Source organism: Hordeum vulgare, chromosome 6H (genome assembly GCF_904849725.1).
Source record: "Hordeum vulgare subsp. vulgare chromosome 6H, MorexV3_pseudomolecules_assembly, whole genome shotgun sequence".
NCBI classification, from domain to species: domain Eukaryota; kingdom Viridiplantae; phylum Streptophyta; class Magnoliopsida; order Poales; family Poaceae; genus Hordeum; species Hordeum vulgare.
Window position 1 is genome coordinate 242,968,164 of NC_058523.1, and position 15,650 is coordinate 242,983,813.

Below are 15,650 nucleotides of genomic sequence, written 5' to 3' on the forward strand. Positions count from 1 at the left end.
TCAACGTGGAACTCTACGAGAAGCTCAAAGGTATGTTGAGCGTCTGAATGCTTCCCCATTGCCACTTTAAAATTTTCGAGTGACATTTTCTCATCTTTTGTTTTCCCACTGAGTTCATCTTTCACCGCTGATGTTGAAGAAGAGATGACGCGAATAAAGAAAGAGCTTGATCCCATGATAGGGCTTCTGAAGGTAGCGCTGCTTTGGCTCTCCTCACGCTGGATGCTTGTGTCGATTATGTATTGGCTTGTTTCAAATGGCTCCTTTCGGCCGTTGGGAAGGTAGACCAGGAGAAAGTCTGAACAATGCACCCTTCAAGGATGCCCACACCATCGTGAACCATGTGAAGGCCATCCCCAATCAACTCAAGTCCTCGAAGAAGTCATCGGCAAGGGCCGAAGCTGATATTACCCTTTCACTCGTCCGCATCCATTGTAAATGAGTGAATGAAGAGAAGTTGAAGAGCCTCCATGTCCGAAGCCGAAAAAGCACCAAGTCCGAAGATTTCATGGACATGTTCATGGCGGCCGCCACTCGGATTGCAGAAGGAATCGATCTTGAAACCTTCATTGAAGAAGTGGGATTTTTGGCCTTCGAGTGATGATCGGAGGAAAGACATTTAAGTTTCAATTCGCCTCGAGATGCCAAGTGGTTTTATGTAACCCCAAACTTCGAGTGGGACCTGGGCCCTCTCTTATGCGCACTTTTTGCTGAAATTTATTCCGTTTATCCATATTCAAGTTTGGATTTTATTTGCTTGGTCGTCTTTATTCGGGATCACTTTTCTCGGTGGAAATCTCGTTCGCTTCTGAGTCCCCGAGTGTGGAACTTGTCCTCACTCGGGATTATTTTTGACTTAGGTGGAAGCTGGTTTGCAACTAGGCCCCGAGTGTGGAGGTTGTCCTCACTTGGGATCGTTGTAACTTAGGAAAAATCTGGTTCGGAGCTAAGCCCCCGAGTGTGGAAGTTGTCCTCACACAGATCGTTTTAACTTAGGCGAAAGCTAGTTCACAACTAAGCCCCCGAGTGTGGAAGTTGTCCTCAGTTGGGATCGTTTTTGACTTAGACGAAAGCTGGTTCGCAGCTAATTCCCCAAGTGTGGAAGTTGTCCTCACTCGGGATCATTTTTACTTAGTTGAAAGCTGGTTCACAACTAAGTCCCCGAGTGTGGTAGTTGTCCTCACTCGGGATTGTTTCTTAACTTAGGCAAAAGCTGGTTCGCAGCTAAGTCCCCAAGTGTGGAAGTTCTCCTCACTCGGGATCGTTTTGGACTTAAGTGAAAGTTGGTTTGCAGCTAAGTCCCCGAGTGTGGAAGTTGTCCTCAATCGGGATCATTTTTGTTTACTTAGGCTAAAGCTGGTTCGCAGCTAAGCCCCCGAGTGTGGAAGTTGTCCTCACTCGGGATCGTTTTTGGACTTAGGCGAAAACTGGTTTGCAGCTAAGTCCCCGAGTGTGGAAGTTGTCCTCACTCGGGATTGTTTTTGACTTAGGCAAAAGCTGGTTCACAGCTAAATCCCCGAGTGTGGAAGTTGTGCTCACTCGAGGCAAGTTTTACCCTAGGCTAAAGCGGATTCCCTACAAAGGGATGATTGTTCTGTTCATCTTGGCATCCGACTAAAGACCTTGTGTTCATTTGGAACCGCTTTAACTTAGGCGAAAGCTGGTTCGAATGGTAACCCCCGAGTGTGGAGGTTGTCCCCACTTGGGGAAGGGTTTCCCTTAGGTGAAACAGGTTCGCTACCAAGAAATGATTGTCTATTCATCTTGGTGTCCGAAGATCTTGTCTTCATTCAGAACCTCTTTAACTTAGGCGAAAGTTGGTTCGCATCTAAGGCCTCCACTGTGGAGGTTGTCCCCACTTGGGGAAGGGTTTGCCTTAGGCGAAACAGGTTCCCTACGAAGAAAATATTGTTATTGCGAACTTGCGGATGGTCCTGTCCATCTTGGTATCTGAATGACGATCAAGCCGTCATTCGGAACCGTTTTAACTTAGGAGAAAGCTGGTTCACAGCTAAGCCCCCGAGTGTAGAGGTTGTCTGCACTATATGTAGGTTTTACCTTAGGCGAAAGTGGGTTCGGTGATACAACCACTAGGGACGTATTTCACCAGAGTGAAGTATTTGTTAATAGTTGAAGAAAGTAAGAACATTTGTAGGATCGATAGAAGATGTGTCTAGAGTGGGGGTGAATAGACTACTTGTCTAGATAAAATTCCTAGCCTAACCCAATTTGAAAGAAGGCAGAAATTCAGCAGTTCTAACAAGTCTAGTACACCCTACTCATGCTAGTCAACATACATGGCAAAGGAAAAGTAATGGCTTTGCACATGTAAAGGAGTAAAGTTTAGGAGATCAAACGCAAAGAGGTTGACACAACGATTTTCGGCGTGGTTCCGATAGGTGGCGCTAACGTACGTCCATGTTAGTGGAGACTTCAACCCACGGAGGGTAACGACTGTGAGGATCCACGGAGGGCTCCACCCATAAGGGGTCCATGAAGAACCGGCTTTGTCTATTCGACAACGGCTTCTGCCCATGAAGGACTAGCCAGACTCACGATAGATCTTCACGAAGTAGGCAAACTCCTTGCCCTTACAAACATCTTGGTTCAACTCCACAACATGAAGTAGGAGGCTCCCAAGCAAGACCTAACCAACCTAAGAGGCACCACCCTCCAAAAGGTAATAGATGTGGTAGATCAATGAACTGCTTGCTCCTGTGCTTCTAAAGATAGTCTCCTCAACACAAAGTCACTCTCTCACAGAATATGCATGTGAAGTAGAGATTGATTTGGTGGAAAGCAGTTTGGGGAGGCTAGAGATTAAGTTTCAAATGATTGGATTGGAATATCTTGGTCTCAACACATTAGTAGGTGGTTCTCTCTCAAAAAAAGGATCTGACAATAAAGTGTGTGTTCTGAGTGCTTCTCCCACGAGTGAGAGGTGCGTGAAGGGTATATATAGGCAGCACACATAATCCAACCATTACACCTAAAGTGGCAAACTCGGTGACACCAAAGTCATAAACTCAGTGGTACCAATTATAACAAAAGGCAGCAACCTTTGAATCTCGATGGGATAGATATACACAACTTGGTGGAACTAAAAAGGTGGCTAACGGTCAGATGACCAAACTCGATGGCACCCATACTCAAACTCAGAAATTACGATTTTGTGTACCGAGGAAACAGAAAGTTGGTCAACCTGAACTCGGTAGCACCGATATGGATTCGGTTGCACCGATTTGGTGGGACTGGCTAGGGTTTCTGTCTGAGGTCATACTCAATGGTTTCGATATATGAAAGTTGGTGACAACGCTGAGTATGTGGAATTGGACAGAATGTTTATGTGGGAAAAATGACTGAGTATTTTGGTGGCTAACTTTGAGCACTTGAGCAATCAGTTCATTTTTCTACGTCACCCCCTTTTAATAGTATTGGCTTTCCTATGGACTCAAAAGTCATTTCTCACAAATATAAAAAGAATAGTCTTCTAGCTTGAAGCTTGAGCCAATCCTATTCCTTTCTTGCATCAAGGTGCATATCCACATAAACCTTTAGCCAAAGCTCTCCATGGAATGATCTTGAAATATCTAGGTAAATGTGTTAGTGCAAGAGACAATGTATGTTGTCACGAATTATCAAAACCACCAAGGGAGCATATTGTGCTCTCAATCTCCCCCTTTTTGGTAGTTGATGATAACATAAAATCAAAGCTTCAAATAAGGATAGATGTTAGAATATGACAACTTTGACAGAAACATAACTGGTACATGCTACACCTAAGTGTGTGTAATTCCTTTAAAGGATAGTTGCTTTGAAATGCATGGACACACACAAGGTAGAAGGACCAGAAAAGTCATAGACATCCTGGCTTTATGTATCAAACATGAGTGAATGACGAGTTTCCATGTTCAAGGCTCCCTCTTGCAAACAATATGTGTAAGAAACAACAGATCATCATGAAAAAGGATATGATGCATATACTTACCTTGAGGATATTGAGCGTCTTAACATAGGAGTACACTTGGGAAAACAAATTTTAGATAACACAAGAGTACTCTATTGTTAAGATGCAAAGAACTTCAAAAGTACCAAGATATTGAAGACATATTGAAGATAGGATTTGATGAAAGGATATGTCTCCAAGAGAAACAAGAACTTTTATCCCCTAAGGATGAATATGTAATAATTTCCTCTACCCCTGAATCGTAGCATTGTCTATATTGGGAGTAGGTACGGTATGATAAGTTCAAACCAATAAAACAATTTTATCTCTCTCCCCCTTAATATGTAAGGTTTGATACATCTCCCTTTATATAGATTTCCCTTTAGGTAGACCTTCCTTTAGGGACATATATCTCCCCGATTGATGTTTCTCCCTCTTTTGTGTAAGCTTCAGGGTGATATTTCTCCCATAGAAATAGGTTCATTGGATGGAAGCTTTCATTTGATATATCTCACCCATTGGCATTAATTTCCAAAGATGACTCAGGGTAAGGGCCCATTGAGAGAAAAGGATCCTGGCTACTTCTCTCTTTTATAAGGGTTCCGTGAATTGTTATTTTCTCCCGATTAGATAGTTTATAGGGTTCATCGAATATTCTCCCCCTTTGATATGGATAAGAGTTCCTTGAATTATCTCCCCCTATGTTAGGGATCCTAGATGATTCTCCCTCTTATATTGTAAGGGATCACTGAGATTTTTCTCCCCCGAGAGAAGTTTTCTCCTCCTAGAATAATAATGCTAAAATGGATTTTGTCTCAGAAAATTTTCGATAAGATGTTAGGAGGCAATGAAACATGGGATCATTGATAATATTTCTCCCCGAAAGGCTAAAGTCCAAAAGAAGATATCATAAAAGCTAAGGAAGATATAATATCGAAGTCACCAAGGCAAATTGGTTGGGTAGAACCGAGAATGAGAATCAGGCCTCTGGGAGAAATCGGTTGGACCAAGCTTCCCACATCTGTGAGAACGAGGTGCAATATAAATAAACTCCTTAACTGAAAATAGGTCGATAAGAATCGAAAGATTGTTTCAAGATGCCAATTGAAAAAGGTTCCAATTGTAAAAGAAAAAAAATGTAAAAGAAAAAATATAAGGTAGCAGCAATTTTTTTAATTTAAAATATACATACAAATAGATGAGAGTTAATTGGTTCCAAGAATGTATGAAATGTCATATGTGAACCAATCGATAATCTCCATCTAGATGTGGGGCGGTGACTAGGTCACCTATATTAAAGTATTTGACTTGAGGAGTCAGGCAAGTATGCTTGATCATAGGTCATACTCATTGTTAAGCGCAAAATGGGGTTACCATTTTTTGATTAAGCATTTCAATGTCTTCATATCTCTTGAGTTGCTTTACCTGATGAATTGGTGTAGAGATTTATCAAGGATATGAGTACATACCTTCGAATGATGTCGATGACATGGCATGTAGGTGAGCTTGTGGTGTATGTTCAAAGTTGATGAAGATCATCTTGAGTTTGGAGCTATCCATGTCGTGTGGGTTCACTTTTCACCTACAATGGTTAGTCACGCAAGGAAGAACATAATATATCCAAATGACACGAGTGAATAGCTTCATGAAATGATAGCCAAGGATATGATTTTGTTGTCTTCTTCCTCCATCTCTGAAGAAAAGGTTGTTGATACTTGGCCATATCAAGATTGCTTCTGATGTTAGTTGATTGCAATCTTGTGGTGTGTATTTGTTCCAAGTACCTACAAAAGGTTAGATGCAATACAAGGGAACATAGTTTCAAGGATTAAATGTAGTCATATCAATGGTATCATGGAATGGGCAATAAAGCTCATGCCCTTGCATGTATTCGAGTGAGTCTAGCTTAGGTTTGAAGCATCAATGATGTCAACTCACTCCTCAAATGACTGAACACTTTCTCATCAAGTGGTTTGGTAAAGATATCAGCTAATTGTTTGTCAGTATGAACATGCTTGAGATCTATATCTCCTTTACCAACATGATTAGAATGAAATGTTGTTGCACTTGGATGTGTTTTGTTCTAGAATGTGGCACAAGATTACAGGCAATCTTAATAACACTTCCATTGCCACATAACAATGGAACTTTTGTAACATGAATGCCATAATTCTTAAGTGTTTGAGTCATACGAAGTAATTGTGCACAACATGATCCAACAACAATATATTCAGCTTCGGAAGTAGATAAGGATACCAAGTTTTATTTCTTGGATGACCAAGATACAAGAGATATCCAAAGAAATTGACATGTACCCAAGGTTGATTTTCAATCAACCTGGTCTCCGGCATAGTCCGAGTTGGAATAGTCAACAATATTATAATAAGATCCCTTGGGATACCATATGCTAAAGTTTCGTGTATGTATAAGGTATCTCACTATCCTTTTCACATCCAATAGATGACAATCTTTTGGTGCTGCTTGGTATCGGGCACACATGCAAACACTCAACATTATGTCAGGACGGGAGGCACATAAATATAGCAATGAACCAATCATTGATCGATAAACCTTTTGATCAACTGGGTTATCCTCCTTAGTGAGGTCAAGATGTCTACTAGTAGGCATGGGGGTGCTCAGGCCTTTACATTCTTGCGTGTTGAACTTTTTGATTAAGTCCTTGGTGTACTTCGTTTGAGAGATAAATGTATCTTCTCTCAATTGTTTTATTTGCAATCCAAGGAAGAACTTCAGTTCACTCATCATGGACATCTCATACTTCTTTGACATCAACTATCCAAACTTTTCACTAAAGTGTGGGTTAGTAGAACCAATTATAATATCATCCACATATATTTGGCAAACAAATAGTTCTCCATTAACTCTTTTAGTGAATAGGGTTGCATCAATTTTACCAATCTCAAAATCCTTTTCAATGAGAAACTTCATTAGGCACTTGTACCAAGCTCTAGGGGCGACCATATAAAGCTTTACAAAGTTTGTAGACATGATTTGGTTTCTTAGGGTTCAATAATCCAGGAGGTTGTTTAACATAAACTTCCTTCTCAATTTATCCATTGAGAAAGGCACTTTTGATATACATTTCGTATAGAGTAATACCATGATGATTGGCATAAGCTAGAAGAATGTGAATGGCTTCAAGTCTAGCAATAGGAGCATAAGTCTCACCGTAGTCCATACCTTCGACTTGCATGTATCCTTGGGCTACGACATGTGCCTTGTTGCATACAACTCGTCTTTCTTCATCTTGCTTGTTCCGAAACACCCATGTTGTACCAATGATGTTCTGCTTGCCTTCGGGATTTTCAACATGTGTCCATACTTGATTTCTCTCGAACTCATGTAGCTCTTCGTGCATGGCATTCTCCCAATCCATATCTTGAAGGGCTTATTCAACTTTCAAAGTTCAATGCTAGAGATGAAAGAATAATGCTCTCAAAAGTTAGCTAAACGAGATTTAGAGCGAGTGATTCTACCTATTTTTATGTCACCATAGATTTGATTCAACGGATGATCTATGTCCACTCTTGCTCTAACTATTGGTAGGTTCTTCCTGTTGGATGGTGGAGCATGTTCTTCATCATCATCATCTTGCACATTGTCATTGATGTTGTCATCTCCTTGAGGTGGTGGTGAGGAAGGTTGAGGTGGACCATCACGATGTTCTTCTTCCTCTTCTTCATCATGTCGTGTACCATTTGTGGATACTTCCATGTTTTTTTGTGGTTCTCCTTGACATGAAGTAGGATCTTACACTTGAATTGATGAAGTGCTTTCCTTCACCTCCATGGGAAGAATCTTGCCAATGGACAAGTCTAAGATAGCTTCTGAAGCTTCCTTATCTCCTACATCATTTGGCAATTCTTCGACTTGACAACCATTAGTCTCAACAAACTTCACATATACCGTCTCTTCAACTTTTTAGGGAAGTTGTTGTAGACACGGTAAGTGTGATACTTCGATCCGTAACTGAGTAGAAAACCTCCATAAGATTTAGGAGCAAATTTAGAGTGACAATTCTTATCAAGAATATAGCACTTAGAGCCGAATACCCGAAAGTATCGAACTTGGGGTTTGTTACCGGTGAGTAGCTCGTATGTCTTTTTGCCAAGAACTTGTGTAGGTAGATTTAGTTTATGGCATGGCAAGTTGTTTCATCGGTATGTGCCCAAAAGTGTCTTGGAGTCTTGTATTCGTCAAACATTGTTCTCGCCATCTCTTTGAGAGTACGATTATTCCTCTCAACAACTCCATTTTGTTGATGTGTGTACGTCACCAAAAACTCATGTGAGATACCTTCTTCGTCAAGAAAAGTATCCACATTCATGTTCTTGAACTCAGTTTGTTGTCGGTCCGAACCTTCTTGATCTTCACTTCAAACTGATTTTGAGCTTTCTGAGCAAAGTTCTCGAAGATCTTTTGTACCTGCAACTAATCATCAAGAAAGAACACCCATGTAAATCTCGAAAAATCATCAACAATGACTAAACCATAAGAATTTCCACTGAGGCTCTTGTAAGCATTGGGACCAAAGATATCCATGTGAAGCATCTCGAGTGGTCTTCTAGTAGCCATGATGTTCTTCACGGGATGATTTCCACCAACTTGATTTCCTGCCTGACCAGCACTACAAAGTCTATCTTTGTCAAAGATAACATCTTTAAAACCGAGAATATGATCACCTTTGATAAGTTTGTCAACATTACGAATACCAACATGTCCAAGACTTCTATGCCACAACGAACCTTCAGAAGATTTTGCAATAAGACATGTACGAGGTTTGGATATCTTAGAGAAATCAACAATGTATAGATCACATCTACGAAAACTAGTAAAGACAATGTTATGGTTTTCGCTACTAAACACTCCGCAATCAACTTTAGTAAATAGCACATTGAAACCAAAGTCTGCTAGTCTAGATATGGAAAGAAGATTGTAGCCAATGGATTCAAGAAGCATGACATTTTGAATGGAACTATCATGAGATACGACTACCTTACCAAAACCAACTACCTTACCCTTGGAGTTAGCTCCAAAAGTTACATACCTTCGAGATCCACAGTTTGGGGTGATCTCATGGAACATGTCTTTATCTCCGTTCATGTGATCGATGCATCCATTGTTGAGAACCCGTTCCTTTCCGGCGGCCATGTAGTCCCTAAGGTTCGCTATAAGACAAAGGTCCCTCATGATCTTCTCATACTTGATGTCAAAGTCCACATCTTCATTGTAGTATCCATGCTCCACATAATCATCATCGGCTGAAGTTCCCTCATATGTAACAAGAGTTGCATTAGAATTTTGACTATGACAATGTTCATGTGTATGCATTCGAATGGCTTTACCAATGATGTTGTTAATAGTAATGACATCTCCTTTGGCACACATGAGGTTACAAAGCTCAAATAGGCATTTATCAAAATTAGGATCGGTTGGCTTCATTTTATTAAAAGCAATGCATTTGTGGACAATGATATCAAGAATTTTCAAGGAATAATTCGGGTATCTTTTCTCTAAGTCTCACAAGGTATGAGGACACTCAAAGTTTTGCAAGTTATTAAGAACATTTCTTGGTAATCCTCTAATGATTAGATTGCCAGTGTTAAGATTACCAAGCATATCAATTTCATCACCATGAGAAGGATGTATGGGATCAATGGGAGGCGCATAGGGGTATTCAACATACTTGTGCAAATCGAACTGATCAAATATATCAAACATTTCATCTTTCCATTGTCTAAAATACTCCCAATCAAGAATAGGCACTCTACAACTAAAAATCACGGAACTAGTCACATTCATCTTCCTCCAACGGTGATTAAACCAAGGTTTTGGAGACCTTGCTCTGATACCAATTATAGGATCGATAGAAGATATGTCTAGAGGGGGGGTGAATAGACTACTTGTCTAGATAAAATTCCTGGCCTAACCCAATTTCAAGGAAGGCAGAAATTCAACAGTTCTAACTAGTCTAGTACACCCTACACATGCTAGTCAACATATATGGCAGCGGAAAAGTAAAGACTTTGCACATGTAAAGGAGTAGAGTTTAGGAGATCAAACACAAAGAGGGTCACACAGTGATTTTTGGCATGGTTCCGATAGGTGGTGCTATTGTACGTCCATGTTAGTGGAGACTTCAACCCACGGAGGGTAACAATTGCGAGAGTCCACGGTGGGCTCCACCCACAAGGGTTCCACGAAGAAGCGGCCTTGTCTATTCCACCATGGCTTCCGCCCATGAAGGACTATCCTTATTCACGGTATATCTTCACAAATTAGGCGATCTCCTTGCCCTTACAAACATCTTGGTTCAACTCCACAACATGAATTAGGAGGCTCCCAAGCGTAACCAATCTAGGAGGCACCACCCTCCAAAAGGTAATAGATGTGGTAGATCAATGAACTCCTTGCTCTTGTGCTTCTAAATATAGGCATGGGTAGGAGAGATTGATTTGGTGGAAAGAGGTTCGGGGAAGCTAGATATCAAGTTTCAAATGATTGGATTGGAATATCTTGGTCTCAACACATGAATACGTGGTTCTCACTTAGAAAATGGATCTAGCAATGAAGTGTGTGTTCTGAGTGCTTCTCCCACGAGGGAGAGGTCGGTGAAGCGGTATATATAGGCAACACACAAAATCCAACTGTTACACCTAAAGTGGCAAACTCGGTGACACAAAAGTCATAAAGTAGGTGGTACCAATTATCATAAAAGGCAACAACTTTTGAATATCGGTGGGACCGATATACACAACTCGGTGGCACCGAAAAGGTGGCTAATGATCAGATGACCAAACTCGTTGGCACCGGTACTCAAACTTGGAAATTCCGATTTTGTGTACCGAGGCAACACAAAGTTAGTCACCCTGAACTCGGTAGCACTGATATGGATTCGGTTGCACCGATTTGGTGGGAAGGTCTAGGGTTTCTTTCTGAGGTTAAACTCGGTGGGTCCAAAATATGAAAGTTGGTGACACCGAATTTGAGTATGTGGACTTGGACAGAATGGTTATGTGCGAAAAATGACTAGGTATTTATTTGGCTAACCTTGAGCACTTGAGAAATCAGTTCATTTTACTACGTCACCCCCTTTTAATAGTATTGGCTTTCCTATGGACTCAAAAGTGATTTCTCACAAATATAAAATGAAGATTCTTCTAGCTTGAAGCTTGAGCCAATCCTATTCCTTTCTTGCATCAGGGGGCATCTACACATAAACCTTTAGCCAAAGCTCTCCATGGACTAATCCTAAAATATCTAGGTAAAAGTGTTAGTCCAAGAGACAATGTATGTTGTCATGAATCATCAAAACCACCAAGGGAGCATATTGTGTTGTCAACATTATTCTTCTAATCATTCAGACTCATTACGAGAATGAAAAGGGGTAAGTTCTATTTGTAGAACTCGCGGAGCAGGTCCGTTTTCCAGGTTCTTGGCTCTTCCGCGTTGTTATCTAGGTTGTACAACTGATAAGCTTCGTGGTGCAGGACTTTGGAGATGGCGTATGACCCTTACCATGGAGGTGCCATCTTGTGGGGTTTCTGTTGGTCCAGGTAGAGGACCAAGTCTCGCTCTTGAAACGCTCGGCCCCCAACTTTCTTGTCATGGTAGCGTCGTAGGTCTTGCTGGTACGACGTGGACCGAATGAGGGCCGGATCTCTCTTCATCTAGGAGATCCAAACTGTCTTGGCATGCTGCTTCGGCTTCAGCTTCATTGTAGTACTTCACTCGGGGGGAGTTGTAACGTATGTCACTCGGTAGAACGACATCCGACCAAAACACCATGAAGAACGTAGTATCCTTGGTTGAATGATTCGGAGTCGTTCGCATACCCCACAAGATGGACATTAATTCTTCTACCCATGCGTGTGTGGCATATTTGAGATCTCTCATCAGCCGGGGCTTAAATCCTTGAAGTATCATAACATTCGTCTATTCCACCTGCCCATTCCAATGTGGGTGCACCACGGAGGTGTAGTTAACCTAAGTGCCTTGGGAGTGACAGAACACGCGAAACTCCTCTAAGGCAAAGTTGGTTCCATTGTCAGTGACGATGTCGTGAGGGACTCCAAATCCGAAGATGATCTGCCCAACAAAGCTGATGACAGTTGCTACGTCCAAGCTTTTGATGAGTTTAGCTCTACCCGTTTGGTGAACTTATCCACCGCAACTAGCAAGTGGGTGAATCCACTCGCCCCGGTGCACAAAGGGCCGACCATGTCGAGGCCCCACATGGCGAATGGCCAAGCGAGTGGTATCGTTTTCAGCACAAATGTTGGTTTGTTCGACTGATTCTTGTTGAACTGGCACCCAACGGAAAGGTCAACCAAGTCCTTTGCTGCCTCATTGGCTCGGGGCCAATAAAACCTGCTGGGAAGGCCTTGGCCACCATGGTCCGAGAGCACGCGTCATGTCTACAGGTTCCCGAGTGGATCTCGTGCAGTACTCTTTCCTCTGGGGAAATGCAGTTTTGACTGCTCCTGTAACAGTCTTCTTGTACAACTTGTCCCCGAGTACTTCGAAAGCTTTAGACTACTGAACGATATGTCGGGCTTCCTCTTCGTCTTTGGGGATCTCTTGCTGGAGCAAGTAAGCCAGATAAGGCTGTGTCCATTCGGCCATGATAACCAACATCTCATGGACAAGGTCGACCATTGATGGGACGTTGATCTCTACCGGATTAGACGGACTGATTGCTTGCGGGGGATCTTCTACAAAGGGATCCTCCTTGACCGAGGGGTCGTGGAAATGATCAAGGAACACGCCCTTCACAACGACTTTTTGAGTGGACCCGATCTTTTCCAAATCATCGGCCACTTGATTCTTGGCTCGGGCCACATGGTGCGGTTCCAACCCTTCTAAGTTTTTCTCCAGTTTCCTGACTACATTGTAGTAGACTGTCATTCCTAGGCTTCGAATGTCCCATTCCTTCATTAGTTGATTGACAACGAGATCCGAGTCGCGATATACCATTAAACTGCAAATGTCGAGTGAGATAGCCATGCAGAGCCTGTACCGGAGGGCCTCGTACTCGGCCTCGTTGTTAGATGAATCGAAATGGATTTGGAGCATTTAGCAAAGTCGGTCTCCCCTAGGGAAAATCAGCATCACTCTGGCCCCTGAGCCATGGAGCATTTTGGATCCATCGAAGAACATAGTCCAATGCTCGAGGATGCCCGGAGCCGGCTGCTCTTGCTTTATCAATTCGGCTAGAAAGTCCACCAGGGTGTGAGACTTGATTGCCTTCTTGGTTTCAAATTTGATCTCTATCGGTAGGAGCTCAATCGCCCATTTGGCTACTCGGCCAGTAGCATCCGAATTATGTAGGATTTACTCCACGGGGGTATCACTCATGAAAGTGACCGAGTGATCTTGGAAACAGTGGAATACCTTCCTTACTGTTAGGTAGATCCCATAGACGAGCTTATGGTAGTGTGGATATCTTTTCTTTGAAGGGGTTAGTACCTCAAATATGTAGTAAATGGGATTTTATATGTTGTACGCTTTGCCCCTTCCTCATGCTCTATGATGAGTATGGTGCTAGACACTTGGCTAGTGGCAGCAATGTACAGGAGCAAGGCCTCCTGGCTTCTCGGAGCAGATAACACCGGCTGGGTGGAAAGCAGAGCTTTGAGTTGGTCGAATGTGACCTCCTCCTCGTTGGTCCACTCGAATCTGACGGATTACTATATCAATCGGTAAAGAGGCAGAGCCTTCTCACCGAGTCTTGAGATGAAGTGACTTAGGGCTGCAAGGCAGCCCATAAGCCTTTGCACTTCGGCCGTCTCATATCGACGATGGCACCGATCTTATCGGGATTGGCATCAATACCCCGTTCAGAAATGAGGAAACCAAGTAGCTTTGCAACCAGAACACTGAAGGTGCATTTGGCTGGATTGAGCTTAATACCGAAGTGTCAAAGGTTCATGAAGGTTTCGGCAAGGTCGGCCAGAAGGTCAGAACCTTTCCTGAACATGACCACGATGTCGTCCATGTACGCTTCGACAGTCCGACTATTCTGTTCTTGTAAGCACTTTTGGATCATGCGTTGGAAAGTAGCCCCAGCATTCTTGAGGCCGAATGGCATCATGATGTAGGAAAAACACTCGGACGGGGTGATGAAGGCCATTTTTATTTCATCAGGTCCATACATTCGGATCTGGTGGTACCCGGAGTACGCATCTGGAACGCATTAAAATTCAGGATTGCTAATGCATGATCCATTGATCTATAACATAAAATTTTGCAAAGATTAGTTAGACTATGTTCAAGACAATTGATTTTATCTAATCATATTACCAATAAACTCCCACTCAAATAGACATCCCTCTAGTCCCTCGAGTGGCGCATGATCCAAATCCCCTAACTCAAGTCCGATGATCACGTGAGTTGAGATTAGTTTCAATGGTGAACACCTCCTAGTTGATCATGTCAACTATATGATTCATGCTCGACTTTTCGGTCTCTTGTGTTCCGAGGCCATGTCTGTACATGATAGGATCATCAAGTTTAACCCGAGTGTTCTGTGTCTGCAACTGTTTTGCACCCGTTGTATGTGAATGTTGAGTCTATCATACCCGATCATCATGTGGTGTCTCGAATCGACGAACTGTCGCAACGGTGCAAAGTCGGGGAGAACACAATTTTATGTTGAAATTTTAGTGAGGGGTCACCTTATAATTCTACCGTTTTCCTAAGCAAAATAAGGTACGTAAAAGGATTAACACCACATGCAAATCATAAGTGACATGATATGGCCATGAACTTGTGCTTCAGGATCTCTATCACCAAAGCACCAACATGATCTGCATCGTCACGGGCGCCACACCATGATCTCCATATTCATGATCTCCATCATTGTGATTCCACCAAGGTTCTCGTGCTAACTATGTTGTTACTACTAAAGCTACTACTAGCGATAAAGCAAAGCATCGTCAAACACAAAAAATAATTAATGACAACCCTATGGCTCCTGCCGGTTGCCGTAGCATCGACGTGCAAGTCAATATTTAACTACTACAACATGATCATCTCATACATCCAATATATCATATCATGTCTTTGGCCATATCACATCACATGCATACCCTGCAAAAACAAGTTGGACGTCCTATAATTTGTTGTTGCAAATCGTATTTGGCTACTATGGGTATCTAGTATGATCGCATCTTACTTATGGAAAGCCACCACGGTGATATGCAAATTGCTATTTAACCTTCTCCAAGGACCTCCTTGGTCAAATCCGATTCAACTAAAGTTGAAGAAACAGACACATGCCAGTCATCTTTATGCAACAAGTTGCATGTTAGACGATGAAACCGGTCTCTCGTAAATGTACAAGTAATGTTGGTCCGGGCCGCTTCAATCCAAAAATGTCGAATCAAGAAAATACTAAGGAGGGCAAAAAATTGAACAACAATGCCCACAAACTATTTTGTGTTCTACTCGAGATATCATCTACGGTTGAACCTAGCTCATGATGTCAATATTGGGGAATGTTGCATGGAAACAAAAAAAATTCCTACGCACATGAAAGACCTATCATGGTGATGATCATCTACGAGAGGGGAGATCGGATCCACATACCCTTGTAGATTGCTAAGTGTGAAGCGTTAAGAAACACGGTTGATGTAGTCGAACATCTTCGCGATCCGATCACGACCCCTCCCGCGAACTCCGT